We start from the raw sequence: 17,922 nt of genomic DNA on the forward strand, positions 1-17,922 counted from the left end.
GCCAAATTCCCACTGCAAAAATGACCAATGGAATAGTAAAAATAAAGCATGAAAACTAAAAATTCTGCTTAATTAGTATTAAGCTTAGAAATGGTATGGGCAACCAATACCAACAAATTTTGGATGCAAAATGTGGTATGTTGGGAGTATAAAAACCAATATACCTATTGTCTATGCAAAAGTCAACATTTTGGTTGATTAATGAAGTGAATAGTAACACCAAAACTTGAAATTCAAAAATTGTAAAACTCAAAAGTGTAAAATGCCCTAGTATACCTAACAAGATTGGTTTGGATAGCTTGGCATGCCAATAGGGTTCTGTTAGCAGTACTGCATATGGCTTCATGCCATTCTGTGTTTCATGGCTCCTATGCCATTCTGTGACATAATAGCCTTTGGCTATGTTATTTGAGTTGATATACTTGGGTTTTAACCCTAATAATTATTATAGCTTATTAGCTATTCTATTGCACACCAGGAGACACAGTGTGACTGATGGTGTGATGGTCCGAGGTACTTAGTACTAGTGCCAGTTTACCCATTTATTCAGTCCAGTCAACTAGTATGGGTTACTCGGGCAATGATAATAAACCTTATCAAATTTTAAGGGAATAATACTACAAATAATACCAGAAATTAAGTCTACCCAAAAAATAAAATCATACATTCTGTATAATTATTTTATTCTATTTTATTTTATTTTATATTGTCACCACTAAGCAGAATTGCTTAGCGCGTCGCTTTTGCCACGTGCAGGTACTGGAGACCTAGCTGGGGAACCCAGCAGACATTAGACGGGGTGAGTCTTCAGAGCTACATCAGGAGTCCAGAGTCACCTCACATCTGTACTGCATATGGTAGGACATTAGGACTATAGATGGCCCTTTTGTATTTTGCATTTTGTATTAGTTTGGATTGTAACTATAAACTCCTGTAATTATGTATTAATGTAAATATATGAAATTTTATATTATTGAGATGTTTTGCATAATGTATGTTGATAAATGAAATGTTGAGAATTAATTGAGAATAAGCTTCAAGTGATGAAGTGAACAGAAAGGTTTTGAAAATAGTATTGTGATTTGAGATTGAGATTTTGAGATTGACTTGAATGTGCATAATGGAGTTTGGATTTGGAAATTATTTTGGAAGTGTTTTTAAACAGGTTCAGAAGAACTCTTTTTTTCAATTTACAGCCGGCACTCTGTCGGATTTTCTATAAAATTTGCAGATAAATTCAGATTTATCAAAATTGAAAAATAAATGAATTATAAAGGGATAAATTGTAATAAAAACATAAAGTGGTGCTCTAGCACACTGGGTGGCATAACTTGCTCGGCTATACTGTAGACGGGTAAGGGGTGTCTCATTTAGTGGTATCAGAGCATCGGTTTAGGCGTTTCTGGGCCTAGATAGAGTACATACCATTGCATTGCATTGGTAAGTGTTGAGGTGACACTTGTCACACCTTACCCCTCTGTAAGGCATAACATGATCCCGTAGAATACTTAATGAACTACTGAACTTCACCTACCAATAACTCATTAAGTACCCTACAAGGGATTTTAAATCGATTTTCTTACATTTTGGAAGTGGTGAGCATTTTGGTAGGAATTAAAAACCATTTATTCAAAGTTAAAATACTAGTAAAAATTTTGACAGAGTTTCGTTTGTATTTGGAGAAAACAGTTCTTCAAATACCTGAAAAAAAGACTTCCAATAATTTTCTCAACTCCCAACCTCCAATAAATCTCAAATCAACTCAATTCAACTCACTTCAAAATAATTCCACAATCCAATCAAAATTTATCATCTCAAAATATTTAATAACTTTATTCACAAGGCATAAAGTATGAAATTCACAAGTACAAATATTAATTTACAGAAGAAAATCCAAAAATAATATTATTACAGTTTATTTTACAACTGCTCAACTTTATATTGATACATAAAACATTATAATATTTACATCAAAATTAACTACAAGGGTATAAAATTATACCCGTACAAAATGATCAGTGAGGTCCTCAATTCAATAGCAGCTCACTCTGCTGCTTTCTCCTTGCTCTTATCTGCGACAGCAAAATAAGCTATCGTTGAGTATAAAAATACTCAGTGGTGCACAATAAAAATTTAAAATACAATACATAAATCATTCACTGATGAAACACAATTTAAATATTTCTCAATCACATTTCACAAATTATCAAAGCTCATAATAACACAATTTAATCAAATAATTTAATAAATACAGTGTTGCCTAAAATCATACACAACTTAAGCCATAACACAAAATTTCCGATCAATGCCGTGTTGTACACCACGACAAAGCAATCTACAACCCCATTAATCGAAATCAATGAGGGAGGTGGCTAGCTAGCTAATTAGTACTCATCCGATCTCAACCTCAACTGGCAAGCCAGAGAGGGAGGAAAATAAACTATCTCAACCCCATAAATGGAGGAATAATGTGATACTGTCAGGCTAAGTGTGAACACAAAATCAATTCACAACAATTTATTTAAATAATTTATGAGAAATCTGATCAATTTTCAAAGTCATATTTACGATTATAAAATGGCAACACAGTACATAATTAATCAGAGAAGTCAAATTTTTGAGAATAAAATATTTAAACAAGAATTATTGTGCACAGACCTGAGGTGAGTCGCCTCTAGGCCTTGACTCAGTCTCTCAAAGTTTTCAAGCCTTTTTCAGCTGAAACACACAGTTTCACAGTGTTTCATTACCATAACTTAGCATAATTCCAAAAATAAATTTAACTTCACTTTTACCTAGCTCTAACGTGCTAAATTCGACGTTCTCGAAGTTTTTGTGTTTTGGGTTACTATTCACTACACTATTCAAGTCAAATTGTTGACTTTCTAAGGCTTAATAGGTATGGGAACTCCAACTTCACCCACATACCATATTTTGGTCATTAAATTTGTTGGTTTTGGTCATTTTCTCAAAGCTTAAATCCTTTAGGCAAAATTGTCAAATTTTCAGTTTTGGTGTCCCTAGTTGCACTGTTCCATCGGTAATTTTACTGTTGGAATTTGGCAAAACTTCCTTCATAGAAAATGTTCCTTATTGTCTTAAGTTTATTCTCATTTATTAATCACCCCAATTGGAGTTTTTTAGCTCAAGTTATAGCCATTTGAACCATGGCTGCCGGATTGGATGCAACCCAGATTTTCTGGGCAATTTTGGTGCTGGCAGTTTTGGGTCACCAACTTGGGGTGGCCAAATGACTTGGTTTCTGGAAGAATTTGGGTTTATGTTCTTCATGAAAGTTTTAGGTCTATATCTCACCTAACCATTGGTAAACTTTCAGGTCATTTGGATCTGCCTAGCTCGAGTTATGGCCAAATGAACAAACACTGTTTATTTGGTCAGTTTGTACAGGGCAACCTGCACTTTTCCAACTTTGGTCAATTTGTTCAATAGGTTTTGGTCACTTTTTGGGCATGCTTCCTAAATGAAAATTGTGTTATTTACTGTCTATTTTCATCCCCAATTGGTTCCATACCAATTAGACTTGTAAAATTTCATTTTTGATCCTTCAAAGTTGACCTGGTCATGCTGCCAGCAGCATGACCACACTCCCTCCGAATTTGATTTTAATTCCAACCATTCCAACACAACTCATTTGGTCCCAAATGACCATTTTTCACTTCACAATAGGTCAAACATATCATTTACCCATTTCTCCAAATTTTTTCCTCAAAACCCTAGGTCTCCAAACCCTAACCACACTAAATTGTTGCATTTAATCACATTTAAGCATTTCAATCTTACTACCACTTTCATACAAACTTACTAACACATTTAATTCATTCAAAACACATCATACTCTCATACATCCATGGATGGGCAAAATTTCAGTTTGGTCCTCCCCACATATTTTTATTTCATTTCATTAGTTTCTAAGTTCATTTAAGTAACTAAATATGCATTTAAAGTAGAAAATTGAAAGTTAACATACTAACCTTTCTTAGAACTTCAAATCTCTATCTTTTGTTCTTCTTGCTTCTTTAAATCTTCTTCTTAAGTTGAGATAACAAGCTCTAGTAAGGTTTTTATGGGAGTTATTAAGGTTAAGTGAAGAAATTAAAGCTTGAGTGCAAGCTTTAATGGAGGATTAGCAATGGAGAAATGAGGGAGAGAGTGAGGCGGCACTTAGGGAAAAAAGAGAGCTTTTTGTTTTTTTTTTTTTTTCTTTTCTTTTCTTTTATCTATTTTAGCTTATGGAAGACCCCAAAAAAAATCAATTTAATTAATTTATTAATTATAACATTTATGGCATCATGCATGATGTCATGCATGATGTCATCTCCCTACACCTTTTTCATTTTCTTTTTTTTTATTAGTTCTTTAATTTAATTCTCGATTCCGAAATTTTCTTTTCTCTGATTTTATTTGACAGTTAGGTCAGGAGTCAGCTCTCGGGGTCAATTGACCAAATTGCCCCTCACCAGTTCATCCCAGTTTGCAAATAATTCAATATTTCTTCCGGCTCCCTGACCTAATTATTTGACTGATTTAACAGTTCTTTTTCATGATTTTCTCTTTTCCACTGTGTTCATAAGGGTCCTAAGGACCGTAGCGTCACATTTTAAGGTTCGAAATTTGAGTTTAAAATAACTTCGCAGTCATTCCCGAGAAGGTCACCCATCGCTGTGACTCTCGGCTCTTTTAACCTCTTATGTTCTGTTTTTCTTATTTATACTTAACTAATTGAACATTACTAATTATTTGTATTTATAGCTTGTTTAGTTGTCTTAAGTGTGGTTCTAATCCCCTTAATTGTCTGGACTGACACGGGTCACCGGAACAGTGAAATATACCAGGCTATACAAATAGGGGTGTTACAATTCTCCCCCCCTTAAAATAAATTTCATCTCAAAATTTTACCTGGTATTAATCTCTGAACAGCTGTGGGTGTTGTCTCCTCATGTCCTCCTCTCGTTCCCAAGTAGCCTCCTGGCCCGAATGATGGTTCCACAACACTTTTACCAATGGTATCTGCTTGTTCCGTAGCTGCTTCACCTCATAAGCCAGAATCTTTATGGGTTCTTCTTCATATGTGAGGTCTGGATTCACTTCAATTTCTTCTAGTGGTAGTATATGAGATGGTTCTGATCGATACCTTCTCAACATAGACACATGGAAGACATTATGTATCTTCTCCAACTCTGGAGGTAGTGCCAACCGATATGCCAAAGGACCCACTCTTTCCAAAACCTCATATGGCCCAATGAAACGAGGACTCAGTTTCCCCTTTCTGCCGAATCTCATAATTCTCTTCCAAGGAGAAACTTTGAGGAAAACTTTCTCACCCACTGCATACTCAATATCTCTTCTCTTTATATCAATGTAGGACTTTTGACGGTCTGATGCAGTCTTAAGTCGATCTCTAATTACCCTGATCTTCTCCTCAGTTTGCTGAACAATTTCGGGTCCAATCATCTTTCTTTCGCCCACGTCATCCCAACACAACAGGGTTCTACATTTTCTGCCATATAAAGCTTCATATGGAGGCATCCCAATGCTTGATTGGTAGCTGTTGTTGTAAGCAAACTCAATCAAAGGCAAGTATGTATCCCAACTACCCTCAAACTCAATCACACAAGCCCGTAGCATGTCCTCCAAGATCTAAATTACCCTCTTAGACTGGCCATCTGTCTGTGGGTGGAATGCAGTACTGAAGTTCAATCTAGTTCCTAGGGCTCTCTGAAGACTACCCCAGAATCTAAAAGTGAACCTAGGATCTCTGTCTGATACAATGGATACTGGCACTCCATGAAGTCTCACAATCTCATCGATGTACAACCTGGCCAATCTCTTTAAACTGTAGTCCATTCGGACTGGCAAAAAATGAGCAGACTTAGTCAGTCTGTCAACAATGAGCCATACTGCATGACTCTTCTGTGTCCTCGGAAGTCCCATTACAAAATCCATCGTTATTCTTTCCCATTTCCATTCTGGCACTGGTAGTGGATGTAACAACTCAGTGGGTACTTGATGCTCTGCCTTTACTTGCTGACAAGTTAGGCATTTGGATACAAACTCTGCCACATCTCTTTTCATACCCATCCACCAGTAATGCTCCTTTAGCCCTCTATACATTTTTGTACCACCAGGGTGCATGGCAAAAGGAGACTCATGTGCTTCTTTCAAAATGATCTGCCTCAAATCAATATCATTAGGAAAACACATTTTGCCCTGGTGTAGTAGTAAACCATCATCTCTGATTGAGAACTCTGGTTTCTTGCCCTGCCAGACTTCTTCCAACAGCTTCTGATACCTTTCATCATTCTGAGCAGCCATTCTGATCTGATCAATCAACACTTGCTGTACATGCCATGCAACTGCTGTCTGCCCCTCATCATTAATCTCTAAGCTGGCATACAATGATCTTAACTCATGTACCAAAGACAAATGAGTAACCTGTAGACTTGCCATAGTCTTGCGACTTAGGGCGTCAGCTACAACATTAGCTTTCCCTGGCTGATAGTCTATCAGACAATCGTAGTCTTTAATCAACTCTAACCATCTCCTTTGTCTCAAATTCAACTCTTTCTGGGTGCCCAAATGCTTCAAACTCTTATGATCTGTGTAGATGTAACACTTCTCCCCATACAAATAATGTCTCCAGATCTTAAGAGCAAACACAATAGCTGCAAGCTCCAAATCATGTGTTGGATAATTCTTCTCATGCGGTTTTAACTGGCGTGATGCATAGGCAATAACATTTCAATCTTGCATCAACACACAACCTAACCCATTGTGAGAAGCATCGCTGTAAATTGTATATTCTTTACCCAGTGTAGGTAAAGTCAGGACTGGAGCCTCAGTTAAACATCTCTTCAATTCATCAAAACTTTGCTAGCATTTTTCCATCCACTGAAATTTCACATCCTTTCTAAGTAGCTTGGTCAATGGAGATGCCAACATGGAGAATTCCTTCACAAATCGACGGTAGTATCCAGCTAGCCCCAGAAAATTGCGAATCTCTATGACATTTTTGGGTGGCTTCCAATTAAGAACAGCTTCAATCTTGCTAGGATCTACCTTAATACCCTCTGCTAATACTATGTGCCCCAAAAAGGATATCTCCTTCAGCCAAAATTCACACTTCGACAGTTTGGCATATAGTTGTTTCTCCCTCAAAGTCTATAGTACAATCTGCAGATGTATATCATGCTCTTCTGCATTCCTCGAATAGACCAATATATCATCAATAAATACCATAACAAACTGGTCGAGGTATGGTCTGAAGATAGTGTTCATCAGATCCATAAAAGCAGCCGGAGCATTAGTTAACCCGAATGGCATAACCAAGAACTCATAATGGCCATAGCGGGTTCTGAAGGCAGTTTTAGGAATACTCTGCTCTTGTACTCTCAGCTGATAATAACCTGATCTCAGGTCAATTTTGGAGAACACAGTTGCACCTCTCAACTGATCAAATAAGTCATTAATGCGGGGCAATGGGTATCTGTTCTTTATTGTCACCTTATTCAACTGCCGATAGTCAATGCATAACCGGAGAGTGCCATCCTTCTTCTTTACAAACAACACCGGTGCTCCCCAAGGTGACACACTAGGGCGGATAAAGCCCTTATCAAGCAACTCTTGCAACTATACTTTCAATTCTTTTAGTTCTGCTGGTGCCATTCTGTATGGAGTTATGGAGATTGGGTCCACACCAGGCATAACATCAATTTCAAACTGCACTTCTCTTTCTGGAGGTAATCCTGGCAATTCATCAGGAAATACATCTGGAAAGTCACATATAGTAGGAATGTCCCTCAGTGCTGGACTCCCCACTTGGGTTTCTATCACATGTGCCAAGTACGCCTCATACCCTTTTCTAATCATTTTTCTGGCCAGTGCAGCTGAAATGATGTTTGAAGGCAATAACTGCCTCTCCCCGTGTATTACTACATCACCATACTGAGGAAAACCAAAAGTGACTGTCTTCAGTATACAATCAATCATGGCGTGATGCCTGGCTAACCAATCCATGCCCAAGATAATGTCATAATCTCTGAAGGGCATTTCTATTAAATCAAATAGAAAAGTGTGTCCTTGGATCACCAAAGGACAATCCCTATATAGCCTATTTACCCTGACCTCCTGGCCTAATGGACTAGTTACTAGCACATCATAGTCCATTGGTACACACTGAATAGCAGTAGAACACATCACACTAGCACTAACATATGAATGTGTGGAGCCAGGATCAAATAACACATGTACATCTTGGTCAAGGATGGAAAAATTGCCAGCTACTACGTCTGATGTTTCAGCCTCCTCCCTCTGACGCATGGTATACACTCTGGTAGTGCGCCAGAGTGCTGGTGGTTAACGGTGCTTTGACTTCGGGAGTGATACCGGGACCCCTACCTGCCTCTACCTCGGCGGTGGCGTGACCCTCTAGGTGCAGAGACTTGGGCTGATCCTTCAGATGTAGTAGAAGGTCCAGACCAGCGCGGACTAGTGCAATCCTTAGTGAAATGTCCGCTCCCTCCATAGTTAAAACATGCACCGATAGCCTTGAAACAAATCCGACCATGAGTTCTACCACAAGTTTCACACTGTCGTACTGATAGAGCTCCTCGGGGTGCCTGCTGAGTCTGCTGACCAAACCGGGGTGGTCTTTGGCCAGAAAATCTTCCTCTGCCCGATCTACTGGAGCTGGATCCCCCAAACTGTTTCCTCTTTCCAGAACCACTCTCAGATGCTTGTCCCGTATTCTTTTCAGTCTTCTCTTTCTCTTGTGTACCCTTCTTTACTGCCCCTTCTGATTCTATTCTTTCCAATTCCAGGGCTTGTGAAATCAGCTCAGCGAAATTCTGATGTCGGAAACCTATGACTTGCATTCTCAGATTTGGCCTTAACCCAGACTCAAACCTCTTACATCTGTCTCTGGGGGTGGAGACTAAGCTTCTAGCATAGTGGCTTAGCCTTGAGAAGTCTCTCTCATATTCTGCTATGGTTCTATCCCCTTGTTTCAAACTCAAGAATTCTTGCAACTTCATATCCACATATGCATCGGGAACCCATTTCTGTCGAAACTCTCTCAAAAAGTCTGACCAGGTTAACACGGGTGGCTCAACCAGGCTATGGGGGATGGTCTTCCACCATTCATATGCATCCCCTTGCAACAAGGAAACAGAATACTCGAACTTTAGCTCTTTTTTACACTGCAGCTTCCTGAAAACCCGTTCCATTCTTTCCAACCACTATTCTGCCTCCAATGGATCCACTATGCCTTTAAACTCGGTGGCCCTAAATTTCATCAATTTTTTATATTGCCAAGCTGAGGGCTGTGGTTGTGCTACAGGTACTTGCATCTAAGCTTGGGGTGGCACATTACCAGCCATTTGCTGGAAAAACGCACCCATCTGCTGTACAAACTGAGCAGGGAACTGCGGTGCTGGAGTAAGAGCTGGAGTAGCTGACCCACTCACGTTCTGGAGTGCTGGGGCTTCCCCTTGAACCTCAGCCACAATAGATTGTTCTTCGGAATGATCTCCTCCTTCCATTCCGTTTTCCCAAATTTCTACTTCCTGAGATCAAACACAAGGAGGTTGACCTTCGTTAGTGCATATTCATGATGTAAATATGTCATATGTATCAATTAAAGACAGTTGAGTAGTTGTACTTATCAATAAAATATTCATACAAATAGTCAAAATTTATTGAAAAACCATGCTCTGATACCACTAAAACATGTCACACCTTACCCCTCTATAAGGCATAACATGATCCCGTAGAATTCTTAATGAACTACCGAACTTCACCTACCGATAACTCATTAAGTACCCTACAAGGGATTTTAAAACAATTTTCTTACATTTTGGAAGTGGTGAGCATTTTGGTAGGAATTAAAAACCATTTATTCAAAGTTAAAATACTAGTAAAAATTTTTGCCCATTTTAATTTTGCCGCAAATTTTATAAAAATTTTGACAGAGTTCCATTTGTATTTGGAGAAAACAGTTCTTCAAATACCTGAAAAAAAAACACTTCTAATAATTTTCTCAACTCCCAACCTCCAATAAATCTCAAATCAACTCAAATCAACTCAATTCAACTCACTTCAAAATAATTCCACAATCTAATCAAAATTTATCATCTCAAAATATTTAATAACTTCATTCACAAGGCATAAAGTATGAAATTCACAAGTACAAATATTAATTTACAGAAGAAAATCCAAAAATAATATTATTATAGTTTATTTTATAACTGCTCAACTTTATATTGATACATAAAACGTTATAATATTTACATCAAAATTAACTACAAGGGTATAAAATTATACCCGTACAAAATGATCAGTGAGGTCCTCAATTCAATAGCAGCTCACTCTGCTGCTTTCTCCTTGCTCTTACCTGCAACAGCAAAATAAGCTATCGCTGAGTATAAAAATACTCAGTGGTGCACAATAATAATTTAAAATACAATACATAAATCATTCATTGATGAAACACAATTTAAATATTTCTCAATCACATTTCACAAATTATCAAAGCTCATAATAACACAATTTAATCAAATAATTTAATAAACACAGTGTTGCCTAAGATCATACACAACTTAAGCCATGACACAAAATTTCTGATCAATGCTGTGTTGTACACCACGACAAAGCAATCTACAACCCCATTAATCGAAATCAATGAGGGAGATGGCTTGCTAGCTAATGAGTACTCATCCGATCTCAACCTCAACTGGCAAGCCAGAGCGGGAGGAAAATAAACGATCTCAACCCCATAAATGGAGGAGGAATAATGTGATACTGTCAGGCTAAGTGTGAACACAAAATCAATTCACAATAATTTATTTAAATAATTTATGAGAAATCTGATCAATTTCCAAAGTCATATTTGCGATTATAAAATGGCGACACAGTACATAATTAATCAAAGAAGTCAAATTTTTTAGAATAAAATATTTAAACAAGAATTATTGTGCACAGACTTGACGTGAGTCACCTCTAGGCCTTGACTCAGTCTCTCAAAGCTTCCAAGCCTTTTTCAACTGAAACACACAGTTTCACAGTGTTTCAGTACCATAACTTAGCATAATTCCAAAAATAAATTTAATTTCACTTTTACCTAACTCTAACGTGCTAAATTCGACGGTCTCGAAGTTTTTGTGTTTTGAGTTACTATTCACTACACTATTCAAGTCAAAATGTTGACTTTCTAAGGCTTAATAGGTATGGAAACTCCAACTTCACCCACATACCACATTTTGGTCATTAAATTTGTTGGTTTTGGTTATTTTCTCAAAGCTTAAGTCCTTTACGCAAAATTGTCAAATTTTCAGTTTTGGTGTCCCTAGTTGCACTGTTCCATTGGTAATTTTACTGTTGTAATTTGGCAAAACTTCCCTCATAGAAAATATTCCTTATTTTATTAAGTTTATTCTCATTTTTGAATCACCCCAATTGGAGTTTTGTAGCTCAAGTTATGGCCATTTGAACCATGGCTGCCGGATTGGATGCAACCCAGATTTTCTGGGCAATTTTGGTGCTGGCAGTTTTGGGTCACCAACTTGGGGTGGCCAAATGACTTGGTTTCTGGCAGAATTTGGGTTTGTGTTCTTCATGAAAGTTTTAGGTCTATATCTCACCTAATCACTGGTAAAATTTCAAGTCATTTGGATCTGCCTAGCTCGATTTATGACCAAATGAACAAACACTGTTCATTTGGTCAGTTTGTACAGGGCAGCCTGCACTTTTCCAACTTTGGTCAATTTGTTCACTAGGTTTTGGTCACTTTTTGGGCATGATTCCTAAATGAAAATTATGTTATTTACTGTCTATTTTCATCCCCAATTGGTTCCATACCAATTGGACTTGTAAAATTTCATTTTTGGTCCTTCAAAGTTGACTTGGTCATGCTACTAGCAGCATGACCACACTCCCTCCGAATTTGATTTTATTTCCAACCATTCCAACACAACTCATTTGGTCCCAAATGACCATTTTTCACTTCACAATAGGTCAAACATATCATTTACCTATTTTTCCAAATTTTTGCCTCAAAACCCTAGGTCTCCAAACCCTAACCACACTAAATTGTTGGATTTAATCACATTTAAGCATTTCAATCTTACTACCACTTTCATACAAGCTTACTAACACATTTAATTCATTCAAAACACATCATACTCTCATACATCCATGGCTGGCCAAAATTTCAGTTTGGTCCTCCCCACATATTTTTATTTCATTTCATTAGTTTCAAAGTTCATTAGTTTCAAAGTTCATTTAAGTAACTAAATATGCATTTAAAGTAGAAAATTGAAAGTTACGATACTAACCTTTCTTAGAACTTCAAATCTCTATCTTTTGTTCTTCTTTCTTCTTTAAATCTACTTCTTAAGTTGAGATAACAAGCTCTAGTAAGGTTTTTATGGGAGTTATTAAGGTTAAGTGAAGAAATTAAAGCTTGAGTGCAAGCTTTAATGGAGGATTAGCAATGGAGAAATGAGGGAGAGAGTGAGGCGGCACTTAGGGAAGAAAGAGAGCTTTTTGTTTTTTTTTTCTTTTCTTTTCTTTTCTTTTATATATTTTAGCTTATGGAAGACCCAAAAAAAAAATCAATTTAATTAATTTATTAATTATAACATTTATGGCATCATGCATGATGTCATCTCCCTACACCTTTTTCATTTTCTTTTTTTTTATTAGTTCTTTAATTTAATTCTCGATTTCGAAATTTTCTTTTCTTCGATTTTATTTGACAGTTAGATAATGAGTCAGCTCTCGGGGTCAATTGACCAAATTGCCCCTCGCCGGTTCATCCCGGTTTGCAAATAATTCAATATTTTTTCCGGCTCCCTAACCTAATTATTTGACTGACTTAACAGTTCTTTTTCGTGATTTTCTCTTTTCCACTGTGTTCATAAGGGTCCTAAGGACCGCAGTGTCACATTTTGCGATTCGAAATTTGAGTTTAAAATGACTTCGCAGTCATTCCCGAGAAGGTCACCCATCATTGTGACTCTCAGCTCGTTTAACCTCTTATGTTCTGTTTTTCTGATTTATACTTAACTAATTGAACATTACTAATTATTTGTATTTATAGCTTGTTTAGTTGTCTTAAGTGTTGTTCTAATCCCCTTAATTGTTCGGACTGACAACGATCACCGGAACAGTGAAATATACCAGGCTATACAAATAGGGGTGTTACAACACTGATGCAGATCTGTTTGTTTTCTTATTTTGAATAGGATATGGATTCTGCTTCGCAAAGAGCAGTTGATGAAGAGGTGGAGAGTCATGCTCCACCAAGGGCTGAGTCTGGGGGCAGGGGAGAACCTGCTCCACCAGCAGCTGAGGCACCTACCCAACCTCAGTTTGCACTATTTCAATAAATGACCGAGTTTTACCAGCAAATGATGGGGGCAATTCCACCACCACGACCACAGCCACAACCTCCACCAGCACCACAGAAATCTCATCTGGAGAAATTGAGAAAGCATGGGGCTGTGGATTTCTTTGGGAAGAGGGAGGATGATCCCATGGCCACAAAATGGTTAGATAGAACCATCAGAGTGCTAAAACAGCTAAATTGCACCCCCGAGCAGAACCTGGTAAGTGATGTGTCCCTACTTCAGGATGATGCATATCAGTGGTGGGACACAGTAACCAGTGAGGTACAACCTGAACGGATCACCTGGGAATTCTTTCTCACAGAGTTCAGGAAGAAATATATTAGCAAAGTGTATTTAGAAGAGTGAAGAAGGGAATTTATCAGTTTGAGACAGAGACAGTTGTCAGTGGCTGAGTATGAGCGTATAGACTGAGCCGGTATGGGAGGGAGATAGTCCCTACAAAGGCAGAGAGGTGCAGACAGTTTGAAGAAGGGCTCAATGACAACATCAAAGTCATGATCATAGCACTGGGGATTACGGATTTTTCTAAATTGGTAGATGCAGCATCAAAAGTGGAAAGGGTCAGAATCAATGAACAAAATAGAAGGGAAAGACAGCAGAAGAGGGGTTCGGGTCAGTCCAGTACATTTTCTGCTCTCAACAAGAAGAGTAAGGGTCCTCCTGCTCAGAGTTCAGGACCACCATAGGGTCAGGGCCAGTCTCAGGGGCCCAGACCACAGTTCACACCTAGGAGAGGCCAGTCCACACCATCAATGGGCAGCTTTCTAGGGATGGTGTTTAGGGGACCAATCCCTATATCTTCTGCTTGTCAGTACTGTCAGAAGTGGCATAAGGGAGAATGTTGGCGAGTGACCGGTGCATGCTTACGGTATGGATCGACAGAACATCAGATCAAGAATTGTCCGAAGAGGACTACTACAGTTGTTCCAAAACAAACTGACAGACCTGCTCCTGCACCACAAAGGGGTAGGAAACTTGGTAAACCTGAGGCAGCTGGTCCATTATTGAGGCTTACATCTGAGTCAGCTGAGAGGCCAGACACTATAATACCAGCCAGGGCCTATGCCATCAGAGCTTAGGAGGAGCAAGATGCCCCAGATGTCATCAGGGGTATGTTTTCCCTCTACAACACTTCTATGCATGCATTGGTGGATCCAGGATCCACTCATTCCTACATTTGCATCAAACTACCCATAGAGAGGGGAGTTCCAGTAGAGGAGAGTGATCAAGACATTCTGGTCACAAATCCACTAGGCCACAGTGTGGTAGTGAATAAGGTGTATAAATGTTGCCCGTTGAGGATTTAGGGGTATGAATTCTCGGCATACCTAATTGAATTGCCCTTCTACGAGTTTGACGTGATTTTGGGTATGGACTGGTTGTCACGTCATCAGGCAATAGTTGATTGCAAATTGAAGAGGATTTCTCTGAAAACTACTGAGGGTAATTAGATCACTATTGTGGGTGAAAGGACATATTTCCTGTCCAATGTTATCTCAGCCACAGTTGCAAGAAGATTGATGAAAAAAGGCTGTGAAGCTTACCTAGCACACGTAGTTAATACTAGGCAAGCTAAGCCAAACCTGTGTAATATACTCACAGTAAGAGACTTCCCAGATGTATTTCCTGAAAAGTTGCCTGGTTTACCCCCAGAAAGGGAAGTCGAGTTTGCTATTGAGGTAATGCCAGGTACAGCACACATTTCTATTGCTCCTTATAGGATGGCACCCACTGAATTGAGAGAGTTGAAAACTCAGTTGCAAGAGTTGCTGGATAAGGGGTTCATATACCCCAGTGTGTCACCATGGGGAGCTCTGGTGCTGTTTGTGAAAAAGAAGGATGGAACTTTGAGATTGTGTATTGATTACCGACAGTTGAATAAAGTAACTGTGAAGAACAAATATCCATTGCCCAGAATCGACGATCTGTTTAATCAGTTGAAAGGAGCTGGTGTATTTTCAAAAATTGATCTCAGATCAGGGTATCATCAGTTGAGGATAAAGGATACAGATGTGTCAAAAACTGTATTCAAAACCCGGTATGGACACTATGAATTTTTAATGATGCCGTTTGGTTTGACAAATGCACCAGTAGCATTTATGGACCTTATGAACTGTATCTTCCATCCATACTTAGATCGGTTTGTAGTGGTATTCATTGATGATATTCTGGTGTATTCCAAGATTAGGGAAGAACATGATGAACATTTGAGGATTGTTCTGCAAATCCTGCGAGAAAAGAAGCTATATGCTAAGCTGTCCAAGTGTGACTTCTGGATGAGTGAGATCTCTTTTCTTGGACACATAGTATCAACTGAGGGGATCAGAGTGATCCCAACAAGATAGAAGCAGTGATGGAATGGAAGCCTACCAGAAATACAACTGAGGTTAGAAGTTTCTTGGGGCTAGCTAGGTATTACAGAAGATTTGTGAAGGGGTTCTCTCTTATAGCTGCTCCAATGACCAAGTTGTTGCACAAGAATGTGAAATTTGGCTGGAACGACAAGTGCCAAGCCAGTTTTGAGAGGCTGAAGGCTATGTTGACAGAAGCACCAGTGTTAACACAGCCAGTGTCGGGAAAAGACTTTATGGTCTACAGTGATGCCTCACATAATGGGCTAGGGTGTGTATTGATGCAAGAGGGGAAAGTGGTCGCCTATGCTTCCAGGCAGTTAAGGCCACATGAACAGAACTACCCTACACATGACCTAGAGTTAGCAGCAATTATCTTCGCACTGAAGATATGGAGGCATTATTTATATGGTGAAATATGCTACATCTATACGAACCACAAGAGCCTAAAATACTTGCCAACCCAGAAGGAGCTCAACCTCAGGCAGAGGCGATGGATTGAGTTCCTGAAGGACTATGATTGCCTGGGAAGGCAAATGTAGTTGCTGATGCTTTAAGCAGGAAGTCCATCATAGCTTTAAGATCACTAAATGCCTGTCTGTCCTTAGCTTAAGATGGAGCTATTTTGGCTGAGTTGCAAGTGAGGCCAACCCTGCTACAGCAGATACAAGATGGGAAGAGGGTAGATGAAAAACTAATGGCCATTATGGGTAAAATTCCTGAGGGGAAGGAAACTGAATATGAGATGAAAGCAGATGGGTGTCTGTACTACAGGGGAAGAGTATGTGTACCAAATGATGGGGAACTGAAGACTAGTATTCTGAAAGAAGCACACACTAGTGTTTATGCTATGCACCCGGGGAGCACAAAAATGTATAATGATTTGAAGCATCATTATTGGTGGCCTGGTATGAAGAGGGATATAGCTGACTATGTGACTAAGTGTTTGACATGTCAGCAAGTTAAAGCAGAACATTAGGTTCCATCAGAATTGCTACAGCCTATAAATATACCTGAATGGAAATGGGACCGGGTCACTATGGATTTTGTTAGTGGTCTACCTCTCACCCAAAGGAGGCATGATGCAGTATGGGTGATAGTGGATAGATTGACGAAATCAGCACATTTTCTGCAAGTTAGGACTAACTACTCACTGGAGAAGCTAGCAGAATTGTATATCAGTGAGATAGTAAGACTGCATGGAATCCCACTTTCCATCATATCTGACCGAGACCCAAGGTTTACATAGAGATTCTGGAAAAAATTGCAAGAAGCCTTGAGCACACAACTCCGCTTTAGCACGGCTTTTCATCCCCAGACGGATGGACAGTCAGAATGAGTAATCCAAGTAAACCCAAGAACTAATTGAATTTTCGCAATTAATAAATTGAAATGTAGTAACAATGTGAATTATTTGATAGATCCTGGAGGATATGCTAAGGAGTTGTGTCATTGAGTTTGAGAGGAGTTGGGATAGATACCTCCCACTGGCAGAATTCGCATACAACAATAGCTACCAAGTTAGCATTCAAATGGCTCCGTATGAAGCACTGTATGGGAGGAAATGTAGAACCCTAGTGTGTTGGACTGAATTGGGCGAAGATAAGCTGGTAGGACTAGACCTGGTGAAACAAACTGAGGAGAAAGTGAAAATAATCAAAGCTAACCTGAAGGTTGCCTCAGATAGACAAAAATCATATGCCGACTTGAAGAGAAAAGAAATAGAGTATGCAGTTGGCGATAAAGTGTTTCTCAAAGTCTCACCGTGGAAGAAAATACTGATTTTTGGGAGAAAGGGAAAGTTAAGCCCTAGGTTCATTGACCCATATGAAGTCATTGAACGTGTGGGACCAGTAGCCTATCGATTAGCTTTACCACCAGAACTGGATAAAATTCATAATGTATTCCATGTTTCCGTGCTGAGAAGATATCGCTCAGACCCTTCACATGTCATTTCCATGGAAGAGATTGAAATCCAACCGGACTTGACATACACAAAAGAACCTATACAAATCCTAGCTCGAGAAGTGAAGGAACTGAGAAATAAACAAATTCCACTGGTGAAAGTGCTTTGGAGGCACCACAACACTAAAGAGGCAACTTGGGAAAGTGAAGAGATAATGAGGCAACAGTTCCCTCAACTGTTT

This window comes from Hevea brasiliensis, chromosome 6 (genome assembly GCF_030052815.1).
Source record: "Hevea brasiliensis isolate MT/VB/25A 57/8 chromosome 6, ASM3005281v1, whole genome shotgun sequence".
Classification (NCBI taxonomy): Eukaryota; Viridiplantae; Streptophyta; class Magnoliopsida; order Malpighiales; family Euphorbiaceae; genus Hevea; species Hevea brasiliensis.